The sequence below is a fragment of the Panicum virgatum genome, chromosome 8K, assembly GCF_016808335.1.
Source record: "Panicum virgatum strain AP13 chromosome 8K, P.virgatum_v5, whole genome shotgun sequence".
Classification (NCBI taxonomy): Eukaryota; Viridiplantae; Streptophyta; class Magnoliopsida; order Poales; family Poaceae; genus Panicum; species Panicum virgatum.
This window is the reverse complement of record NC_053143.1, coordinates 11,784,790-11,805,475: the sequence shown is the minus strand read 5'-3', so window position 1 is coordinate 11,805,475 and position 20,686 is coordinate 11,784,790.

Sequence of the window (20,686 nt, the reverse complement as noted above, 5' to 3'; positions counted from 1 at the left end):
TAGTCTTGCATTTAATCTAATTTTTGTTCCATAAGTAATTAAAATTTATCATAGGGTTAAAAATGTTTGTTGCATTCATGCTGATGCATTGTTCTTTTTGTTTGAGTGTTAGAGTTGAATTCAAATTTGAATTTGAATTCAAATAGGGTTGAGTTGTTTAGAAATAGAAAAGAGAAGGAAAAAGAGAAAAACCCAAAACCCAAAGCAACTCAGCCCGGCCTGCTCTTTTCTCTTTTTTGGCCCAACCCACACACTTTCCCGTGGCCCGTCCCGCTCAGCCCAAGCCCCCGCAGCAGCCCGGACCACCTCCCCAGCCGGTCCACTTCCTCCCCCGCGCGGCCCACTTCTCCCCCACGCCCCCCCCCCCCCGCTCGGGCCAACCCGGCGTCCCTCATCCCGCACGGCCCAGCCTTCTTACCCACGGAGCAGCACGGAGCCCGCGTGCGCGCCCTGCGACCTGCTCGCTCTATCACTGACCCGCAGGCCCACACATCAGCGGCTCCCCCTTCCCTTTCCTTTCTCCCTGCAGCACAACGCCGCGCCCGAGATCACTGGTGAGGACGCCGGGATCCTTATCCCACTGCTCCACGCCGAAATCCCCACCTTGCTTCCTTTAAACCAAACCGTGACGCCTCTCCGAACCCTACCTCACTACCGCAGCCGCCCAACCCTAGCGCATCGCCCTGCCATGCCTCCGCCGGAGCAGGACACCCCGCCGCCGCGGCCACGACGCTCCACGCTGCGCCGCCACCCCCTAGCCCGCACGGCAGCTTCACTTCGGAGTCCACAAAACCCCCGAGCACACTACCCCGACTTCGAGCCACACCAGCGCCGGACTTTCCTCGGATCCCGTCGCCGCAGGTAATCGCAGACTCGAGCAATTGCTCGCCGCTGGTGGTCCTTGGTCTTCCCTAACCTCCGTAGCATCTCTGCAGGAGCACCACGAGCCAGCCCGAGGGATCCAGGCGCTCGGAGGAGCCCTGCAACACCCGAACCGCGAAGCTCCGCCCGCGACCCGCCGCCGGATCTCACCGCCGGTGCCGCTGCGTCACGCCCCGCCCGGACCAAACCTCGGTGAGCACCCCCGGGCCTTCCTTGATCTTATACTCTAGTTGTAGCAGCCCGTAGCACCCTCTAGTTCCCAGCGCGCGGCTCGCCACCAAGCCAGAGCCGCCGCCGTCACCGTTTCCGCCGCCACAGAGCCGCTCGCGCCCAGGTCTAGGTCCAGGTGGATCACGCGTGCCTTGTAGGTGCTTCCGGACACCAGCCCCGCTCGAATCCGCCCCGGGAAGGCCGAGTTCGGCCTTCTCCGGCGCAGCGCCGCCGCGGGATTTGTCGCCGGCTGTTTCTCACCGCCGCCTCACGCGCCCTTTTCCCCCTGGCCGCACGATCTCGGACCAGCGGTCCAGATTAGATCTAAAGCCCATCAAACCCGATCCCTCAGATCGTGATCCAACAGCCGAGATCCGTGGATACCCCTTCGGCCTGGCATTTTTGCTAAAGTGTAACATCATAATTCAAATTTCAGTATTTAATAATAAATTTAATTGGCTTTATTCAAATTTCTAAGGATTTTTGTGCTAGTCTTGCATTTAATCCAATTTTTGTTCCTTAAATAATTAAAATTTTATCTTAGGTTAAAATTTGTGTTGCATTCATGCTGGTGCATGCTTTTATTTGAGTGTGGTTTGAATTCAATTTTGTTTTTGAATTCAAACTTTGTTTGAAGTAGAATTAGAAAAGAGGAAAGAAATTAGAAAAGGGATCCAAACCCAACAAGCCAACCAGACCCGGCCCAAGAACCCCAACAGCCCACTCTTTCCTTCCCTCCCCGAGCCCACTCGCGGCCCAGCCACTCCCTCTCTCCCCTGCGGCCCACTTCCTCGCGGCCCAGCTAGACCCCACGCGCCCGAGCCACGCCTCCACCCGCTCGCGGCCCAACTTCCCTATCCGCTTCGGCCCCGCTCGCGCGCGGGTTCTCACCGACTAGGCGGGCCCACCGGTCAGCCCTTTCGTCTCCGCCGTGCCACGCCCCTATTCGCTGGCCCGGCCGCGTTTCTCGCCGTGCCCGCGCTCTGAGCCACCCGCGCCACGTCTGCTGCCCCGCAATCATCGCTGCCAGCTCCGCCGCAGCCGCACCTTCCAGAAGCCGGCGTGGATTGGCACGGATAGCGCCGGACCCGTTGCGCCGATCCGCAATCTCCGCAGCTCCGTGGCACGCACGCCAAAGCCAGCCCCGTTCCTTCTTTTAAGCACGCAGCCCCGTCCCTGGGTTTCCCTAAACCGCAGCCGGTGCCCTAGCCACGTCAATACCACAGCGCGCCGACGAATTTTGGCCGAGATCTCCACCACGGTGAGTTGATCCTCCGCCGGGATTGTTCGCCGCCGTGGGGCCCTGGACCTACCTAACCCCTTGTGATCCTCCCCAGCAACGTCGCGCGTCGAATCCAGCAGCCCAGGCGGCCGGAGGACCACTGTAGCGGCCTCGCCCCCAAACTCTATTCCACGCCGCCGCCGGAGTCTGACACCGGCACCGCTGCAAGTCTTCTGCGCTGAGTTCGAGCATCGCGTGAGCTATACGGGAAGGTAATGACTCTTTTCAGCCGTAATCCCTTTCCGCCCCGTACCCCTACCGTCCATGCCCCGTCTCACCGGAGCACAGAGGCCGCGCCGCCGTGGCGCGCCCAATCCCACCACTGTAGCCCCGAACCACGCCCCGACCCGCATCCGTAGGAACATCCAGTGTGCTGCGCGCATACCCCAGGTAGGCCCGAGCCGGAAACTCCAGCCGAGTGGCCGATTTCGGCCACGCCGGCGAATCGCGGCCGCCAGCGCCGCCCTGCACAGCTACGCGCCCTGCTAGTGCCCCTGCGTACCTCCTATTTGCCACGAACGAGTTCGCCTCTTCTCGCGCTCGCCCCTCGACCAAAAACCCAGCCAAACCCGTCCCGAGCGGCCGACTTTGCCCAACTCCGGCGAGCCGGAGCTGCGCCGCCGAAAGTTTGGTCGCCGGCGGCTGTGCGTCCCTGACCCCACGCTCGCCCTGCTCTCTGAGCCGCTAGATCGGGATCGAACGGTCGAAATCTGATCGTTGCGAGGTCAAAGAAATCAAGTACCGGTCAGCGCGCGTAACTTTTGCTAAAGAGCCCCTGGGTTTTATTGAAATAAACCCGCAGTCCTAGCGCGTTGAAAAATAATTATATCCAGGTCCAGTTTTTTAACACTTTAGCCCCTGAGCTTTGTAGATTTTGAACCCGCCGTCCGTGGCTGCCATTTTTGCGCGTTAGACCCTAGGTTTATCCTTTAATTACGTTTTAGCCCTCGGTTTTTGCAGAAAACCCCTGGAACTTAGTTTTTCTCGCAAATAAGCCCCTAGAACTTGTTTTTAGCCTAGTTTATGCGTTTTAGCTCCGTTTTTAGCGTTCTTTATATCCACGCGATCGTTGTAACGCGTAGAATAGTTCTAGACTAGTTTTTGTTTGCTGTTTCCAAGTATTGTTGTACTGTTTCTTAGTGTTTGCCTTTGTTTGCTTGTATGTTTTGTGCTGGACTTGTTTTTGGCCACGTGTTCGTGAGTAGACGTTGAGCTACCGGAGAAGCATCAGTACCAGTACCAGGAGCCATCTTCTGAGCAGTTTGAGCAGCAGGAGAACTTTTGACGAAGGCAAGTATAACATGAACACCACCCATCACTTTAAATACCATTTCATACTGCATTTTAATACTGTATACCTATAAGGATTTTCCTAGCCACTTTATATCCTTTATATATATATTCCTTGGGTTGCATTTTGGTTAGTTGTGCTAGGTGCCGCGCTATAACACATAAGGGTCCTTTTTAATTAATTTGATTTAATGGTTTACTTGAACTTAATGCTGGGAGTGGCCCTCTGTGCTTCGTGCTTGGGTGGCTCACGTCCCGTTAAAATATGTTTGATAGAAACATGGTTTAGGGAGCCAGCACGGTGCTTACTGCCTGGTTGGCTACTCTCCATAAGGACCGGTTCATAGAGCGACAACCTGGGACAACAGCGCTACCACAAGGCTAGAATGGGATAGACTTGGCGTAATAATTAGATCTTTTTGGTTTGGAGTAACTTACCTGCGGGGCAGGGGCGGTAAGCTTCTATGGCCCTCATGCTGAGTGGCCTCGTCTGTGCTTGGTCTGCGTACCTGTGTCTTGACGCCCACTAGACCTGCTCCATAGTTGCCGATCCACCCTCGCGGTTACTCCCTACCAACGATATTCTTTGTAAAGGCCTCGTAGTGAGTCGCTAGCCATCTCACCTAAGGAAGTGTGATGAACAACTAGCGTAGCTCATGACTTGTGGGTAAAGATGTGCAACCTCTGCAGAGTGTAAAGCTGGTATACTAGCCGTGCTCACGGTTATGAGCGGCCCAGATCCTCCTTTTGATTAGTGGAGTTATCTCCTTCCGACGAGGGAGGTGCTTCTCGGGGTTACCTTGGTGGCTTGGTTTTGGTTTGGTTCTCAGTAGTAACATGATTAATTCTGATTAATTACTATGTAACCGGGTTAATGGTAATTCATCAACTCGTAGTAAATAGCCTTAATAAAATTTTGCCAACACTTAAAAGCTAATGCAGTTGAGTCAGCCAACCTTAGAGCCTCATAGTTTGTGTTATACTTGTTGAGTACAAGTTGTGTACTCACTCTTGCCTCTTCTCTACTTTTTTTCCTCTTGGCTACGCTACTGCTGCTCAGTTCCTGCCGACACGAGGGAGTTCGTCCAGCGCTACCAGGACTACGAGGACTTCTAGGCGTTCGTCTCCCAGTCGACGTCCCTGTGGCGCCCTGCTTCAGCTTCGGAGAGCTTTATTCGTATTTTGTACTTCGCTTCCGCTGTATCAGACATTTATGTCATTATTGTAATAAATAACATTCGTATTCGCTTTATTATGTCTTTTTACGTGATATGTGCTATGATATACTGTTCATTCTGTTGTATATACGTGTGACTTGATCCTGGCACGTATATGATTGCTCGGTTTATGTCCTTTTGTAAACCGGGTGTTACAGAGTGGTATCAGAGCCGTATCGACTGTAGGACGAAGCCTAGATAGAACTGGTCGTGTTTTAGGACTTCTTCTCTCCAAACCTTGCCTGCTGAAATTATTTTACTATTATACCCCTTGACTTCTTTGACTTTTTACCCGTCTTGCCTTGATTTCTCTCTCTGAAGAATAGTTTTCGTAGATTTTGGCCTGAATCAGTCATCTGACCACCATGAGTATAGCTAGGTAACCCTTTCATAATAATACGATAGCACGTTCTGCGACGCGTTGTGTTAGTCGAGTCTTTTGCTAAACTCGGCTAAGTCGTGAAAATTGTCTGCTTGTTATTATGCTACATGTTTGATTTGGATTTTTGAATGATTGCATAGCTTAGTAGTTTAAATTTGTTTAATGAAAATCAGTTTTAAGTTAAAGTTAAATTAATTAATAAAACGAGTTAGACCGTTGGGGGTAAAACCATCCACTCTATCCTCTCTGCCTTATCCTGCCTTGGGCTCCTGTCTTGCTTGTTGAGAAAGAAGTGTAGTGTGAAGAGGAGGTGATATCCAGAGCTTCACCGACGAGGACGTCGGTTTCTGTAAGGGGGTAGGGATGTGACACCCCGGCCTACAGTTAGTACAAGAGAAGTTGAGAATCTCTCAAATGAAACAGAAGAGTTATCCTCTAGTTCCTTTTTCCCAGATTTATGTGACATTTATCTGGAGTTATCAGCAGTAATGCATGTGCAGTGTTGTCTAAATAGGATAGAACCTTAAATAATGGAGTTTTTCTCTCTTCCTTGACCTTACCAATCTGTATTTTCCTTTTATCCCAGCTCAGATGTCGGCAGAACAAAAGAACCTTGGAGACAGTGCAATGGGTGATGGTGAGAAAGCTTGCCCGTGTTGTCAATTCTACGGGGTTCCTTGTCGTCAAGTTCGTGCGACTGAAGATGAAGCTACAATTAGGAGGAACCAGAGGTTGTTCTCCAGTACAAAGAGAAAGAGGTCTCGTCGAGAGCAGCTAGCAGATGATTCACTGTTCCTTGATGGTCCATCGGTCGATGAGCTACAAACCACCTAGAAGAGAAAGGATCCTGAGCGTTCAAGAGATACACAGGTCGAGAATCAAGCTCTCTATGATTATGTTGATGGGTTGACTATCACTATGAAGGTGATTCAGCCACGTGGCCACAAGGAGTCCAAAGAGCAAGCAGCAGAAATAATGCAAGATGTGATGTTAAGTTCACAGGGAGGTCAACCAAGTGGCGCCTTTCACCGCCGCCGCCTGTGCTACCAATGCAGGCAAGAAGGTCATTATGCTAAAAATTGTCCTCAGGATCAGCAGTCACCGGTAACACCAGTCCAGGACCCTTCACCAATCTCACGTACCAGTGGTGACGAGACCCACCTTAGTTCTGGGAACTGCTCCAAGCAAGATGCTCAGAATGATCAGGATCAGCGGCAGGTGATACCAGTGTGCAGTAATCGTACAAAGCGTGAGCAATCCAAGAGAGGATCAAAAGAATACCTCCAGGGTAGAGTACACCATGTGTCAGCAGAAACCATTCGGGATGATAGTCCAGTCATTCTTGGTATGCTTCTAGCTAACTCATATCCAGCTATGGTGCTTTTCGATACTGGTGCTACGCATTCCTTTATTTCACAATCTTTTGTCGAGCATCATGGTATTCGTACTAACACATTAAAGAAGTGCATGTTAGTATCCTCACCTGGAGGACAATTGAGGTCTCATATCTCATGCCCCAGAGTCAGTGTTTCCATAGGGAGAGTAAAGTTCAGTGCAAATCTGATGGTGATAGACACCAAGGGTATTGATGTGATTCTGGGAATGGATACTCTTGCCAAGTGGGGAGTCGGAATTGATTGTGCTCAGCGGACAGTTCACTTGTTAGCATCTGATGGCCAAGAGGTGATAGTCAGTGCTACAGAGCCTTCTGGTTTTCTTCATCAGATGGAGGATAGACCCACGAATGGTATTCGCGTGGTGTCTGAATTCCCGGATGTCTTTCCGGAGGACTTGCCAGAAGAAGGAAGAGGAGTTGATGAAGACATATCCGGACCTCTTTGCTAGCCAGCCCAGAATCTCGGGACGAGATTCCTGTAAGGGGGTAGGATTTGTAACACCCTAATTCAAATTTCAGTATTTAATAATAAATTTAATTGGCTTTATTCAAATTTCTAAGGATTTTTGTGCTAGTCTTGCATTTAATCCAATTTTTGTTCCTTAAATAATTAAAATTTTATCTTAGGTTAAAATTTGTGTTGCATTCATGCTGGTGCATGCTTTTATTTGAGTGTGGTTTGAATTCAATTTTGTTTTTGAATTCAAACTTTGTTTGAAGTAGAATTAGAAAAGAGGAAAGAAATTAGAAAAGGGATCCAAACCCAACAAGCCAACCAGACCCGGCCCAAGAACCCCAACAGCCCACTCTTTCCTTCCCTCCCCGAGCCCACTCGCGGCCCAGCCACTCCCTCTCTCCCCTGCGGCCCACTTCCTCGCGGCCCAGCTAGACCCCACGCGCCCGAGCCACGCCTCCACCCGCTCGCGGCCCAGCTTCCCTATCTGCTTCGGCCCCGCTCGCGCGCGGGTTCTCACCGACTAGGCGGGCCCACCGGTCAGCCCTTTCGTCTCCGCCGTGCCACGCCTCTGTTCGCTGGCCCGGCCGCGTTTCTCGCCGTGCCCGCGCTCTGAGCCACCCGCGCCACGTCTGCTGCCCCGCAATCATCGCTGCCAGCTCCGCCGCAGCCGCACCTTCCAGAAGCCGGCGTGGATTGGCACGGATAGCGCCGGACCCGTTGCGCCGATCCGCAATCTCCGCAGCTCCGTGGCACGCACGCCAAAGCCAGCCCCGTTCCTTCTTTTAAGCACGCAGCCCCGTCCCTGGGTTACCCTAAACCGCAGCCGGTGCCCTAGCCACGTCAATACCACAGCGCGCCGACGAATTTTGGCCGAGATCTCCACCACGGTGAGTTGATCCTCCGCCGGGATTGTTCGCCGCCGTGGGGCCCTGGACCTACCTAACCCCTTGTGATCCTCCCCAGCAACGTCGCGCGTCGAATCCAGCAGCCCAGGCGGCCGGAGGACCACTGTAGCGGTCTCGCCCCCAAACTCTATTCCACGCCGCCGCCGGAGTCTGACACCGGCACCGCTGCAAGTCTTCTGCGCTGAGTTCGAGCATCGCGTGAGCTATACGGGAAGGTAATGACTCTTTTCGGCCGTAATCCCTTTCCGCCCCGTACCCCTACCGTACATGCCCCGTCTCACCGGAGCACAGAGGCCGCGCCGCCGTGGCGCGCCCAATCCCACCACTGTAGCCCCGAACCACGCCCCGACCCGCATCCGTAGGAACATCCAGTGTGCTGCGCGCATACCCCAGGTAGGCCCGAGCCGGAAACTCCAGCCGAGTGGCCGATTTCGGCCACGCCGGCGAATCGCGGCCGCCAGCGCCGCCCTGCACAGCTACGCGCCCTGCTAGTGCCCCTGCGTACCTCCTATTTGCCACGAACGAGTTCGCCTCTTCTCGCGCTCGCCCCTCGACCAAAAACCCAGCCAAACCCGTCCCGAGCGGCCGACTTTGCCCAACTCCGGCGAGCCGGAGCTGCGCCGCCGAAAGTTTGGTCGCCGGCGGCTGTGCGTCCCTGACCCCACGCTCGCCCTGCTCTCTGAGCCGCTAGATCGGGATCGAACGGTCGAAATCTGATCGTTGCGAGGTCAAAGAAATCAAGTACCGGTCAGCGCGCGTAACTTTTGCTAAAGAGCCCCTGGGTTTTATTGAAATAAACCCGCAGTCCTAGCGCGTTGAAAAATAATTATATCCAGGTCCAGTTTTTTAACACTTTAGCCCCTGAGCTTTGTAGATTTTGAACCCGCCGTCCGTGGCTGCCATTTTTGCGCGTTAGACCCTAGGTTTATCCTTTAATTACGTTTTAGCCCTCGGTTTTTGCAGAAAACCCCTGGAACTTAGTTTTTCTCGCAAATAAGCCCCTAGAACTTGTTTTTAGCCTAGTTTATGCGTTTTAGCTCCGTTTTTAGCATTCTTTATATCCACGCGATCGTTGTAACGCGTAGAATAGTTCTAGACTAGTTTTTGTTTGCTGTTTCCATGTATTGTTGTACTGTTTCTTAGTGTTTGCCTTTGTTTGCTTGTATGTTTTGTGCTGGACTTGTTTTTGGCCACGTGTTCGTGAGTAGACGTTGAGCTACCGGAGAAGCATCAGTACCAGTACCAGGAGCCATCTTCTGAGCAGTTTGAGCAGCAGGAGAACTTTTGACGAAGGCAAGTATAACATGAACACCACCCATCACTTTAAATACCATTTCATACTGCATTTTAATACTGTATACCTATAAGGATTTTCCTAGCCACTTTATATCCTTTATATATATATTCCTTGGGTTGCATTTTGGTTAGTTGTGCTAGGTGCCGTGCTATAACACATAAGGGTCCTTTTTAATTAATTTGATTTAATGGTTTACTTGAACTTAATGCTGGGAGTGGCCCTCTGTGCTTCGTGCTTGGGTGGCTCACGTCCCGTTAAAATATGTTTGATAGAAACATGGTTTAGGGAGCCAGCACGGTGCTTACTGCCTGGTTGGCTACTCTCCATAAGGACCGGTTCATAGAGCGACAACCTGGGACAACAGCGCTACCACAAGGCTAGAATGGGATAGACTTGGCGTAATAATTAGATCTTTTTGGTTTGTCCTGCGTGGCAGGGGCGGTAAGCTTCTATGGCCCTCGTGCTGAGTGGCCTCGTCTGTGCTTGGTCTGCGTACCTGTGTCTTGACGCCCACTAGACCTGCTCCATAGTCGCCGATCCACCCTCGCGGTTACTCCCTACCAACGATATTCTTTGTAAAGGCCTCGTAGTGAGTCGCTAGCCATCTCACCTAAGGAAGTGTGATGAACAACTAGCGTAGCTCACGACTTGTGGGTAAAGATGTGCAATCTCTGCAGAGTGTAAAACTGGTATACTAGCCGTGCTCACGGTTATGAGCGGCCCAGATCCTCCTTTTGATTAGTGGAGTTATCTCCTTCCGACGAGGGAGGTGCTTCTCGGGGTTACCTTGGTGGCTTGGTTTTGGTTTGGTTCTCAGTAGTAACATGATTAATTCTGATTAATTACTATGTAACCGGGTTAATGGTAATTCATCAACTCGTAGTAAATAGCCTTAATAAAATTTTGCCAACACTTAAAAGCTAATGCAGTTGAGTCAGCCAACCTTAGAGCCTCATAGTTTGTGTTATACTTGTTGAGTACAAGTTGTGTACTCACTCTTGCCTCTTCTCTACTTTTTTTCCTCTTGGCTACGCTACTGCTGCTCAGTTCCTGCCGACACGAGGGAGTTCGTCCAGCGCTACCAGGACTACGAGGACTTCTAGGCGTTCGTCTCCCAGTCGACGTCCCTGTGGCGCCCTGCTTCAGCTTCGGAGAGCTTTATTCGTATTTTGTACTTCGCTTCCGCTGTATCAGACATTTATGTCATTATTGTAATAAATAACATTCGTATTCGCTTTATTATGTCTTTTTATGTGATATGTGCTATGATATACTGTTCATTCTGTTGTATATACGTGTGACTTGATCCTGGCACGTATATGATTGCTCGGTTTATGTCCTTTTGTAAACCGGGTGTTACATAAAGAACCCTTGGTCTTTAGTAGAATCAACCCACACTCCAAGTCTGTTCAAAAGTATTTACAGAACAGCCCAAAATCTTGCACTGACCCCCCTGAACTTCTTGGTTTTTGAACCCATCGTCCAGCCCTTGCCTTTTCGCGAGTTAGACCCCAGATCTAATCCTTAATTATGTTTTAGTCCTCGGTTTTGCCCAGAAACCCCCCTGGAACTCCAGTTTTCTTACAAATAGGTCCCTGGATCTTGTTTTTGGCATAGATTATGCGTTTTAGCTCCGTTTTAGGCATTCTTTATGTCCACACGATCGTCGTAATGCGTAGAATAGTTTTAGACTAGTTTAGTGTGCTATTTTTATGTATTGTTGTACTGTTTCTTAGTTTTTGCTATTGTTTGCATGTATGTTTATGTTGTGTATTGTTTTTGGCCATGTGTTCGCGAGTAGACGTTGATCCATCTGAGGAGCCCCAGTATCAGTACCCGGAGCAGCCGTCTTCTGAACAGTTTGAGTAGCAGCAGGAGCAGTACGAGGAAGGCAAGTATAACATGAACAACACCTATTACTTTAAATACATTTTCATACTGCATTTTAATATTGTATGCCTATAAGGATTTCCTAGCCACTTTATATCCTTTATATATATCCCTTGGGTTGCATTTTGGTTAGTTGTGCTAGGTGCCACGCTATAACACACTTGGTCCTTTTTAATTAATTTGATTAATGGTATATGCAACTTAATTCTGAGAGTGGCCCTCTATGTTGGCTTGAGTGGCTCACGTCTCGTTAAAATTGGTTTTGTTAGAAACATGGTTTAGGGGGCCAGCACGGTGCTTACTGCCTGGTTGGCCAGTCTCCATAAGGACCGGTTCATAGAGCGACAACCTAGGACAACAGTTCTACCACAAGACTGGAATGGGACGGTCTTGGCTTACTAATTAGGTCATTTTGGTTCGGGAGTAACTTACCGACGGGGCAGGAGGGGTGGTGAGCTTCAATGGTTCCCAGGCTACGAGGCTTGGTCTGCGTACCCCTCGAGGTGGTTTCCATCGTTGCAGAGCCTGATTCCTTAGCGGTTACACCTTACCAACGTGTCCTTTGTAACGGCCTCGTAGTGAGTTTGCTAGTCATCTCACCTAAGGAAGTGTGATGAATAACTAGCGTAGCTCACGACTTGTGGGTAAAGATGTGCAACCTCTGCAGAGTGTAAAACTGGTATACTAGCCGTGCTCACGGTCATGAGCGGCCCAGATCCTCCTTTTGATTAGTGGGGTTATCTTCCTTTGACGAGGCAGGTTTCCCCGAGTGGCTTGGTTTGGTTTGGTTCTCAGTAGATCATAATTAATTCTGATTAATTATTATGTAACTGGGTTTATGGTAATTCACCAACTTGTAGTAAATAGATTTAATAAAATTTTGCCAAGACTTAAAAGCTAATGCAGTCAGTCAGCCAACCTAGAGCCTCATAGTTTGTGTTCTACTTGTTGAGTACAAGTTGTGTACTCACTCTTGCCTACTCTACTCTTTTTCCTCTTGGGGATACTCTACTGCTGCTCAGTTCCTACCAACACGAGGGAGTTCGCTCAGCGCTATTAGGACTACGAGGACTTCTAGGCGTTCGTCTCCCAATCGATGTCCCTGTGGTGCCCTACTTCCGAGAGCTTCTCGTATATGTTTTTACGCTTCCGCTTACTCTGTATCAGACATTTTGTCATTAATGTAATAAATAACATTCGTATTCACTTTATTATATCTTTTTACGTGATATGTGCTGTGATATACTATTCATTCTGTTGTATATACGTGTGACTTGATCCTGGCACGTATATGATTGCTTGGTTTATGTCCTTTTATAAACCGGGTGTTACAGTACTGATTGAAGAGGCGTAGGTGGCAGCGTTGCGCATCCCGAAGGGGAAGGGCGACGGCGAGGTCGTGCCCCCCTAGGAGGCACTGGTACTGCAGCAGATGATGGTGCCGGCGCAGATGACGCTGAGGCACGTGATGACGAAGCGGTGGCCCCATTGGCCGCGATGCTGAGTTGCGACATGCCAGCCTCAACCCACGTGGGGGAGCTGGGGCGTGACGCACGGCGCCGCTCCGCGTGCGCTTGTCGTGAACGCTGGCCCAAGCACCTGTTGCGCTGGGCTGGTGAAGTCGGAGTGACGGGGTTGCATCTGGGTGAGAGGAGCTCCATGAGGTAACCATTACCGGTTGCTCTAAACTCAAGACTCCTGAACCAGATCATGAATCCTACTGGGAATGGATCCGAGATGCCCATGGGGTATGGGTTGGATCTGCCTGCCATCCCTGGAGATCAAATGGGAACAAGTGAGAAAATGTCGCGCAGCGAGCCCCCTACCTGGCGCGCCAACTGTCGGTGCCCTGACCCGGGGGTCCGGATCCCAACTAGTAAATGATGCGTGTTTCCTCGTCCCAGGTGTTGATGCAAGAGGCAACACAGTAACGCATGGGTTTATCCTGGTTCCGGCTGTGGGGCCGTACGTCCAGCAAAGGGGTGTGCGAGGGCACTGTATTATCTTGCACCCGGAGTGCTTGTAGTATGGGATACAAGCGAGGCGAGAGAGGGAGGGAGGCTCCCAAGTCTCTGCTAGAAAAGGAGTTGCGCGTAGCGGGTAGCGATGTTGGAGCTAGAAGCGAGTGCGTGTGCTCTGTGTGCGGTGTAATGCCTAGAGAGCCGACCCCTTTAAGGGATGCCTGCCTCCTCCTTTTATAGACACAAGGAGGGACGGGTACATGCACAGGGGATCACAGAGGTTGTAGTTTCTTCCCGAGTTGCGGGGATACAATAATCGAGTACTGTGGGAAGTACACTGTGGGGTATGGTGTCGGGCATGGTGGTCGTCCTAGGCATCGTCCTTGACCTCGCGGAGATCGTGCCAGCGTCCTGACAACTCCAGCAGGCGGCATGGTCATCGCTGCAGGGTGTACGGTCCTCCTGATGTGGCGTTCCGTGGGCCCTGCGGGTCAAGGTCCTGCGTGCACCAGCGATAGCGGGGCACGCGGCGGTCCCGGACCCCCCTGGACGGAGTGCTGGGGTGCACACTAGGAGGTCCGAGAGACACGTGGAGGTCCCAGACCCCTCGAGGGGGGAGGTCTGGGGCTTCGGCTGCGTGTACTGAGCGTCCCTCCTGGAGAGGCATGTGGCATCGCCGGACCCCTTCCTAACAAGAGGCGGGTCCGGGGCCGTACGTGTGATGAGGTGGAGTCCGGACGGCCGGAGTTGGCAGAATAGTGCGGGGAGCAGTGCCGAGCACGCTGCGTCCCGCGTCGTAGGTCCCACAGTGCTGCCACAGCGTTCGGGAAGGCGGAGCAGTGACCAGAGTTGGCAGATGGGACTTCGGCCATAGCCACTGTGGGGAATGGCGGCATGACGCCGTCTGTCCTGAGCGCTGTGGAGGAGTGGTTGGCATTCAATGCCTCCGTACGACGGGCGGTTGAGCAGCAGGGCCATTTGTCCCTTACGCCGAGGGGTGGCCTCGAGCGAAGCGGAGATGAGTTACCTGGTCGAGGGAGGCTCGCTGCCCACGAGCGAGACGGAGATGATTTGCCCGCTCGAGGGTAGGTTCGCTACCCTCGAGCGAGGCGGAGATGCGGGGCGCAGTCGAGGGTCCCGATGGGAGCCCTCGAGCAAGGCGGAGATCGTCCCGTGGGCCCGAGAGGGGTGCGAATGGGCCGTATGCTGGGCTTCTTTGAGTCTTTTCCTTTCTTCCAGATTGGAAGGAGGTCGTGGGCCTTGCTGCCTTAACACGTGTTTGCATTTTTAGAATGATCTTAGTACCCTAATTAGGTTGTCCCTAATTGTGGTACCCGACAGATGCTAAGTAGTGAAAACTTGTGAAACGGAAACTCGTGAATTGGGCACAATGTTGAGTACTTACACAATATACAGCTCCACCTCGGAAAGGTTGGTCAACACGTATAGCATGATATGGCACCACTCTTCATGGTTCAAGGTCTTGTACCTCGCATCACTTGCACTTCCAAGTTGTCCTCGGAAGATGCTGAGACTCGATTCATTATCGCCAGCATTGTAACGAGGGGGTGGATTATGCACGCTGGGAAGATTGTCACCATAGTATTTGGTTGTGAAGTTTGACACCTCCTCCAAAATATATGACTCTGCCCCATCTGTGCCTCGTACGGAAGATGTAGAAGCAAATGCTGCATCAGATTGAAGAAGGCGGGTGGAAAGATCTTCTCCAGCTTACATAGCAACACAGGGGCCACTTTTTCCATGTCCAAAATGACAACCCGAGATAACTCCTTAGCACACAGCTGGCGGAAGAAATTGCTCAACTCTGCCAACACTCGCCATATATTATCAGGGAGATAGCCTCGAACCATCACAGGAAGAAGCCGCTCAATCCATATGTGGTAGTCATGACTCTTCAACCCATTGATTTGCATCGTAGTCAAATTAATTCCCCTCCTTAGATTCGCTGCATACACATCTGGAAATTGTAACTTTTGGATCCACTCTAGTGCTTCCTTTTTTGGGGCCTCGTTAGGACAAAATCCGCCGAACTCTTCCTCCATTGTCTCCCTAGTCTCAGAGTCTTCATTTCGTATCTTGGTCTATCGCACAACGTTGCCAGATCCACTCGAGCATTGATGTTGTCCTTCGTCTTATCAGGAATGTCCATGAAAGTTCCAAAAAGAGCCTCGCCCCAATTCTTTTCTGTGTGCATGGCATCAATATTGTGTGGAAGGAGGAGATCATTAATATAGGGAAGCCTCCACAAGCCAGAGACCTGAGTCCAGGAATGTTCTTCGCCATATCCCACAAAACCACCTGCATCATTGACCTGGAGAGCATCTATCTGAGCATGAAGCACGACACCCATCAGCATCTGCGGTGCCCCATCAGCATCTGCGGTGCAGATTGTGTAACTATGACTGTAGCGAAAATGGCCTCTCATGCCATATTTCAATATAATGTTTTGGCGATTGATGACACACGCAACACTTGAACTAATGTGTTTGCTTAGATGATATACTCAGGCTTTTAGGTTCAAGTGATGACAAAGAGAAGAGAGGCGAAGCTAGGCCCGAAGGGCCGCCCCTACGGGGGTTCCGCTGGTTGTCGGAAGAACCGACGCCATGACAGAAGGGAATCGAAGCAAATTACACACGTCGGTGCATTGACTTGAGCACGTCTGGGAGTTTTAGTATCACCGGTTAAACCGACGTAAGGCAAAATGTACTCATCGGTGCAATGACAGAGATGGCCTGCGGGCTAGGGTTTGGCACCGGATGAACCGACGATAGGAAATTTGAATACGTCGGTGCAATGGCAGAAGCAGACCAAGGAAAATGCATACATCGGATGAACCGATGATGCACCGGTTAATGGCGTCGGTGCAGTTGTCCAGAGAGTTTGTTTTTCAAGGATCAGAGGACAGTTGCACTCACCGGTTAAACCGACGCTAACATTACATACACCGGTCGATTGCGTCGGTTGATTGCCCGTACACGTAACGGCTAGTTTTCAGTGGGCAGTTTAGTATCACCGGTTAAACCGACGATGGCAATTTGGGGAGCATCGGATTAACCGGTGTTAAGCACAATTCTGGCAGCTTTTCTCCAACGGCTATATTTGCTTATGCTGCCTATATATACCCCCAAGGCCGGGTCATTTGAGCGTGCTGGAGTTTAAGGAAGTTTACAAGAGCTAAAGATCATCTCCAACCACCATAGAGCTTCATTGTACATCATATAGGCTTAAGCACACTTGTGAGAGTGCTTAGTGCTTGTTTAGGCTTAGTTCTTGAGAGAACTAGCTTGAGAGAAAGTCTTGCTGCGGCAAGCAACTTGTGTACTCGTCGTGTGACCCTCCGACTTGGTGTGGAGTGGCAACGACACTTTGTGCGGGGAAGGAGGCCCCTACTTGGTGTTAAAGCTCCAAGATAGTGAAGACGGTGCCGTGGTGACGCTTCGAGATAGACGGTGGCGGTGACCTCGTCTTTGTGACTTGGCGTCACTTAGCCTTTGCTTGTCGGGAGCCTTGGAGGCGTGGCAAGACGGTGATCAAGCGAAGAGACTCGGCATCCCACTTGTTCTTTGTGAGCAAGTGGCCGTGGACGTAGGGAGGGACTTTGGTGTCCTAACCGAACCACGTTAAATCGTGTGTCTTGGTGTCTTCACGGGAGTTTGCATATCCTCTCCCTTACCGCTTTACTTACCGCATTACGTTTCCGCATTTACTCTTTCTTGCTTACCTTTACTTTCCTAGTTAGTTTGATTAGGATTGGCTAGGTTGCAAGTCTTTTGGGGTAAGTAGAGGGTAGCATAGATAAACCTTAGTCATAACTAGCATGTGTAGGACGTGTTAGGTTTATCTTATGCAATTAGATTGAGCCCTAGGATAGAAAAGCGATTAGCGACCCTATTCACCCCCTCCCCCTCTAGGGTCGGACACCCCGGTGATCCTTACAATTGGTATCAGAGCTTGGTCTCACACCTCTTACGAGGATTAGCCAATTCTATTGGTAAATTTGTGAGAAAGCTCGTAGGAGACCCGTCGACTTAACCGTCGAGTGAGTATATGTCCGGGGAAGGGATGAGTACCGATAGGGCTCCATTTTTCGATGGCACGGGTTTTCCACGTTGGAAAGTGCTTATGCAAGCACATCTTCAAGCCCGGGGGCTTGATGTTTGGCGTGTCACCGAAGAGGGCAAGAAAAATGAGAATAAGGCCGAGAGACAATATGATGCCATTGCAAAATCTATTCTATTGTCATCTCTATGTGATAGTGTGTTTAATCGTGTATTTGCTAATGAAAATGCTCATAAGCTATGGAAGCAAATTGTCGAGAATCATGAGGGCACAAAGGATGTTGCCAATCAAAAATACCATATTCTCGGCGAGGAGCTAAGTAGCTTTAAGCAACTTCCAAATGAAAATGCTCATGACATGTACTCACGATTAAATACTCTTGTCAATGAAATTAATGCCTTAGGTCTCAATCAAGTTGATGATGGGGAAATTAACCGCAAGATTCTCCGAAGCCTTCGCAAACCCGACTACAACATCATCAACACGATCTTGCAAAAGGAAGACTTGGTCAAGCTTACACCAAACCAAGTCATCAATCAAATCATCGCCCATGAGTATAGTATGGGGATGACAAAGAAGAAAGAGCAAGAGTCCACCTCTCCTTCAAGCAAAAAGAGTCTCGCCGCCAAGCACTCATGCAAGCATCAACCAAGGCGACAAGACTCATCAAGCTCAAGTGAAAGTAAACAAGAAGAAGAGGATGACGAAGATAGTGATGATGAATCAAGTTCAAGTGATGAAGAATACCCAAGGGCCGTGCTATACCACAACCGCAAGATTGCCAAGCATGTACATGAGCTCTATGAGCTTGGGTACAAAACACTCATTAAAGGGAGTGCGGTTGGGATAGAGAAGATGGCAAAGAAAAAGAACAAGTCAAGAGCCCAAGCTCTCTCCGCCATCCACAAGCCCAAGAAAAGTGGTGAAAGCTCAAGTCACAAGAAAAATTTCAAGAGCTCAACCACCCATCGTCCTCGGAGATTATCACCACCTCCCATGTGTCTCATGGCACTAGGTAATAACGATGTAAGTGATGACTCCTCCTCAAATGATGAATCCGATGTTGAAACCAATGAAATGTGTGAGATGATGACTCTTCTCCATAATCAACAAGAATATCTCATTAAACAAAATAAAGAAATCAAAGCTCTCAAGGCTAACGAAAAACTTCATGCTTCATTTGTCTCAAGATATGAGAACTTGCTAAACAAATTCAATTTGTTAGACAATGAGCATAAAGAACTTAAAATTAAATATGAGAGTCTTGAGTCTAAAAGTGAATCATCATCGGATAAATCATTTCCTTGCAATATTCCTTGTGCTATCTCTTTTGACAAGGTAGATGCGTCTACCTCTTGTGATCTAACCCCTTGCAATGAGAATGTGATTGTAGAAACATGTGATGATCTCATTGCTAAGGAAAATGATGAGCTTAAACAAGAGGTAGAAAGGCTATTGACGGACTTGAGGCGGCTCAAAGGAAAGTACACTCAAGAGCAAGTCCAACCTTCTCAAGATAACACCTCCGCGGGCGTGAAGAAGCTTGAGAAGGGAGAAACCGTGACTTGCTTCAAGTGTCACAAAGAAGGCCACAAGTCCTACCAATGCAAGGAAAAAGAGGGCAAAGCAAAGGGCAAAGAAAATAGCAAGCCCAAGAACTTGAACAAAAACAAGAAGGCTAGGGAGATCAAGAAAAGCACATCTCCATACTTGAAGGCGTCCTACATGTACACCAAGCCCACCCACAAGAATAAGCAAAAGAGCAACCACTACATACTTGAAAAGAAGAAGAATGGCAAGGTGGTGGCTCATGTCATGGGGTGGAGAACATATGGATGGAACCAACCTATTTGGGTGCCCAAGGATATTATTCATACCATGGATGGCTCCCAAAAGGTTTGGATCCCTAAGACTTAGGCACCAAACAAGTGCATCGGGGGATTTGGATGCTTAGCTTACAAGTTAAAAGTGAAGGTCCAAGCCAAAACAAGCTAAGCTCACAACTTGGACATTTGTTGCCCAAGTCCCCCATAAGGTAATGGTAGCTAGATTTCAATTCAAGCATCATGTAGCTCCATTGTTTTTGCTAGGATGTTTGCTTGTTTTGCATCTCCTAGTGTTATATATGGTGGGTTGCTTGTGCCATGACTCTAACCCATGAGCAACCTACATGGTTTGATAAGTGTGTAGAAAGCTACACAAGGTTACCTTTCATGGTACACGGACTTCATGAGGTGTGTATTTCTTATGTGTACTATGAACACAAGCTATAGGGTAAACTTCCCAATTGTGTAAAAATCAATGTGCATACATTTGCTTGGTGATTCAAACACTTAAATGCACACATTTAGGGGGAGTTCACTTTATAGCTTGTGATTTTGAGACTAACATGTTTGCTAGCTTATCTTTTGTAGTCTCACGTGAAGTTAACACTCTAAGAGAATGTTTCTCACAATCAATGTGAACAAATAACTCTATAAGAGTGGTTAGATAAATTGTGCCTTCATGCATGTTGAGCCATGCTTTATTGAACTTAAATGCTCATATCTAAGTTCATAGGCTATGTGCTCATACACTTGCTCAACCTTGGTGTACCAAGTACTCTTCCTTCAAAGACTTTCAATTGGTTGCAAGTCACTTTCAATTTGGTACATACAAGGTAAACTAAGTTGTTTCCCCCGGAGGTATGCTAGGTTCTAAACTCATTCAATTGGTATAATTGTCAATTTCATATCCTTTTTTTTGGAGCTACCTCCGTGCATGATATGATCTAAGCTTTCTAGTTATAACATCTAGTTGTGCACTTGATTTTCACATTATCACTTTATGCACATACTTGTGGAAAGCTTAGCTCATGTCATGCTAGTTTCGTGATTTTGTGATCCACCATAGTAAATTCTCAATTGGTATCTTCATTGATATCATACAATTGGATCATGAGTCATGGAGCTAACTCCCTAGGATACTAATCTTCTTTTGAGCTATATTATTTTGCAAGACCTTTTAAGAAGCAAGACCTTTTGAGTGATTTGATTCCAAAGAGGGATAAATGTGGATCAAAGTAAGGTATTTTCTCAAGGAGAGGAAGCATATCCCAAAGGGGGAGAAACATCTAAGTGAATCAAGTCATGAGGGAGAATCAAAGGGGGAATCAAGGTTTTAGAAGGAGGCCAAGCCATCATTGGATGGTAGTAAGCACCCAAGTGACGGGGAATTTGGAGGCTTGACAAGGTTTGGGATGCATGAGTAGGGATGCATCATGCAAAGATAAAGGAAAGCCAAGTTATGGATTAAAGATTAGTAACCCAAATTCCCCTCCCCTACATATGAGGTAATGAGCAAGGTAAAAGGATGATCTCAAATTCATTTGATATCCTTCATGCATCATTGTAGCTCAATGCCTCTCTAGGAATGCATGATCTTATCTTTACAAT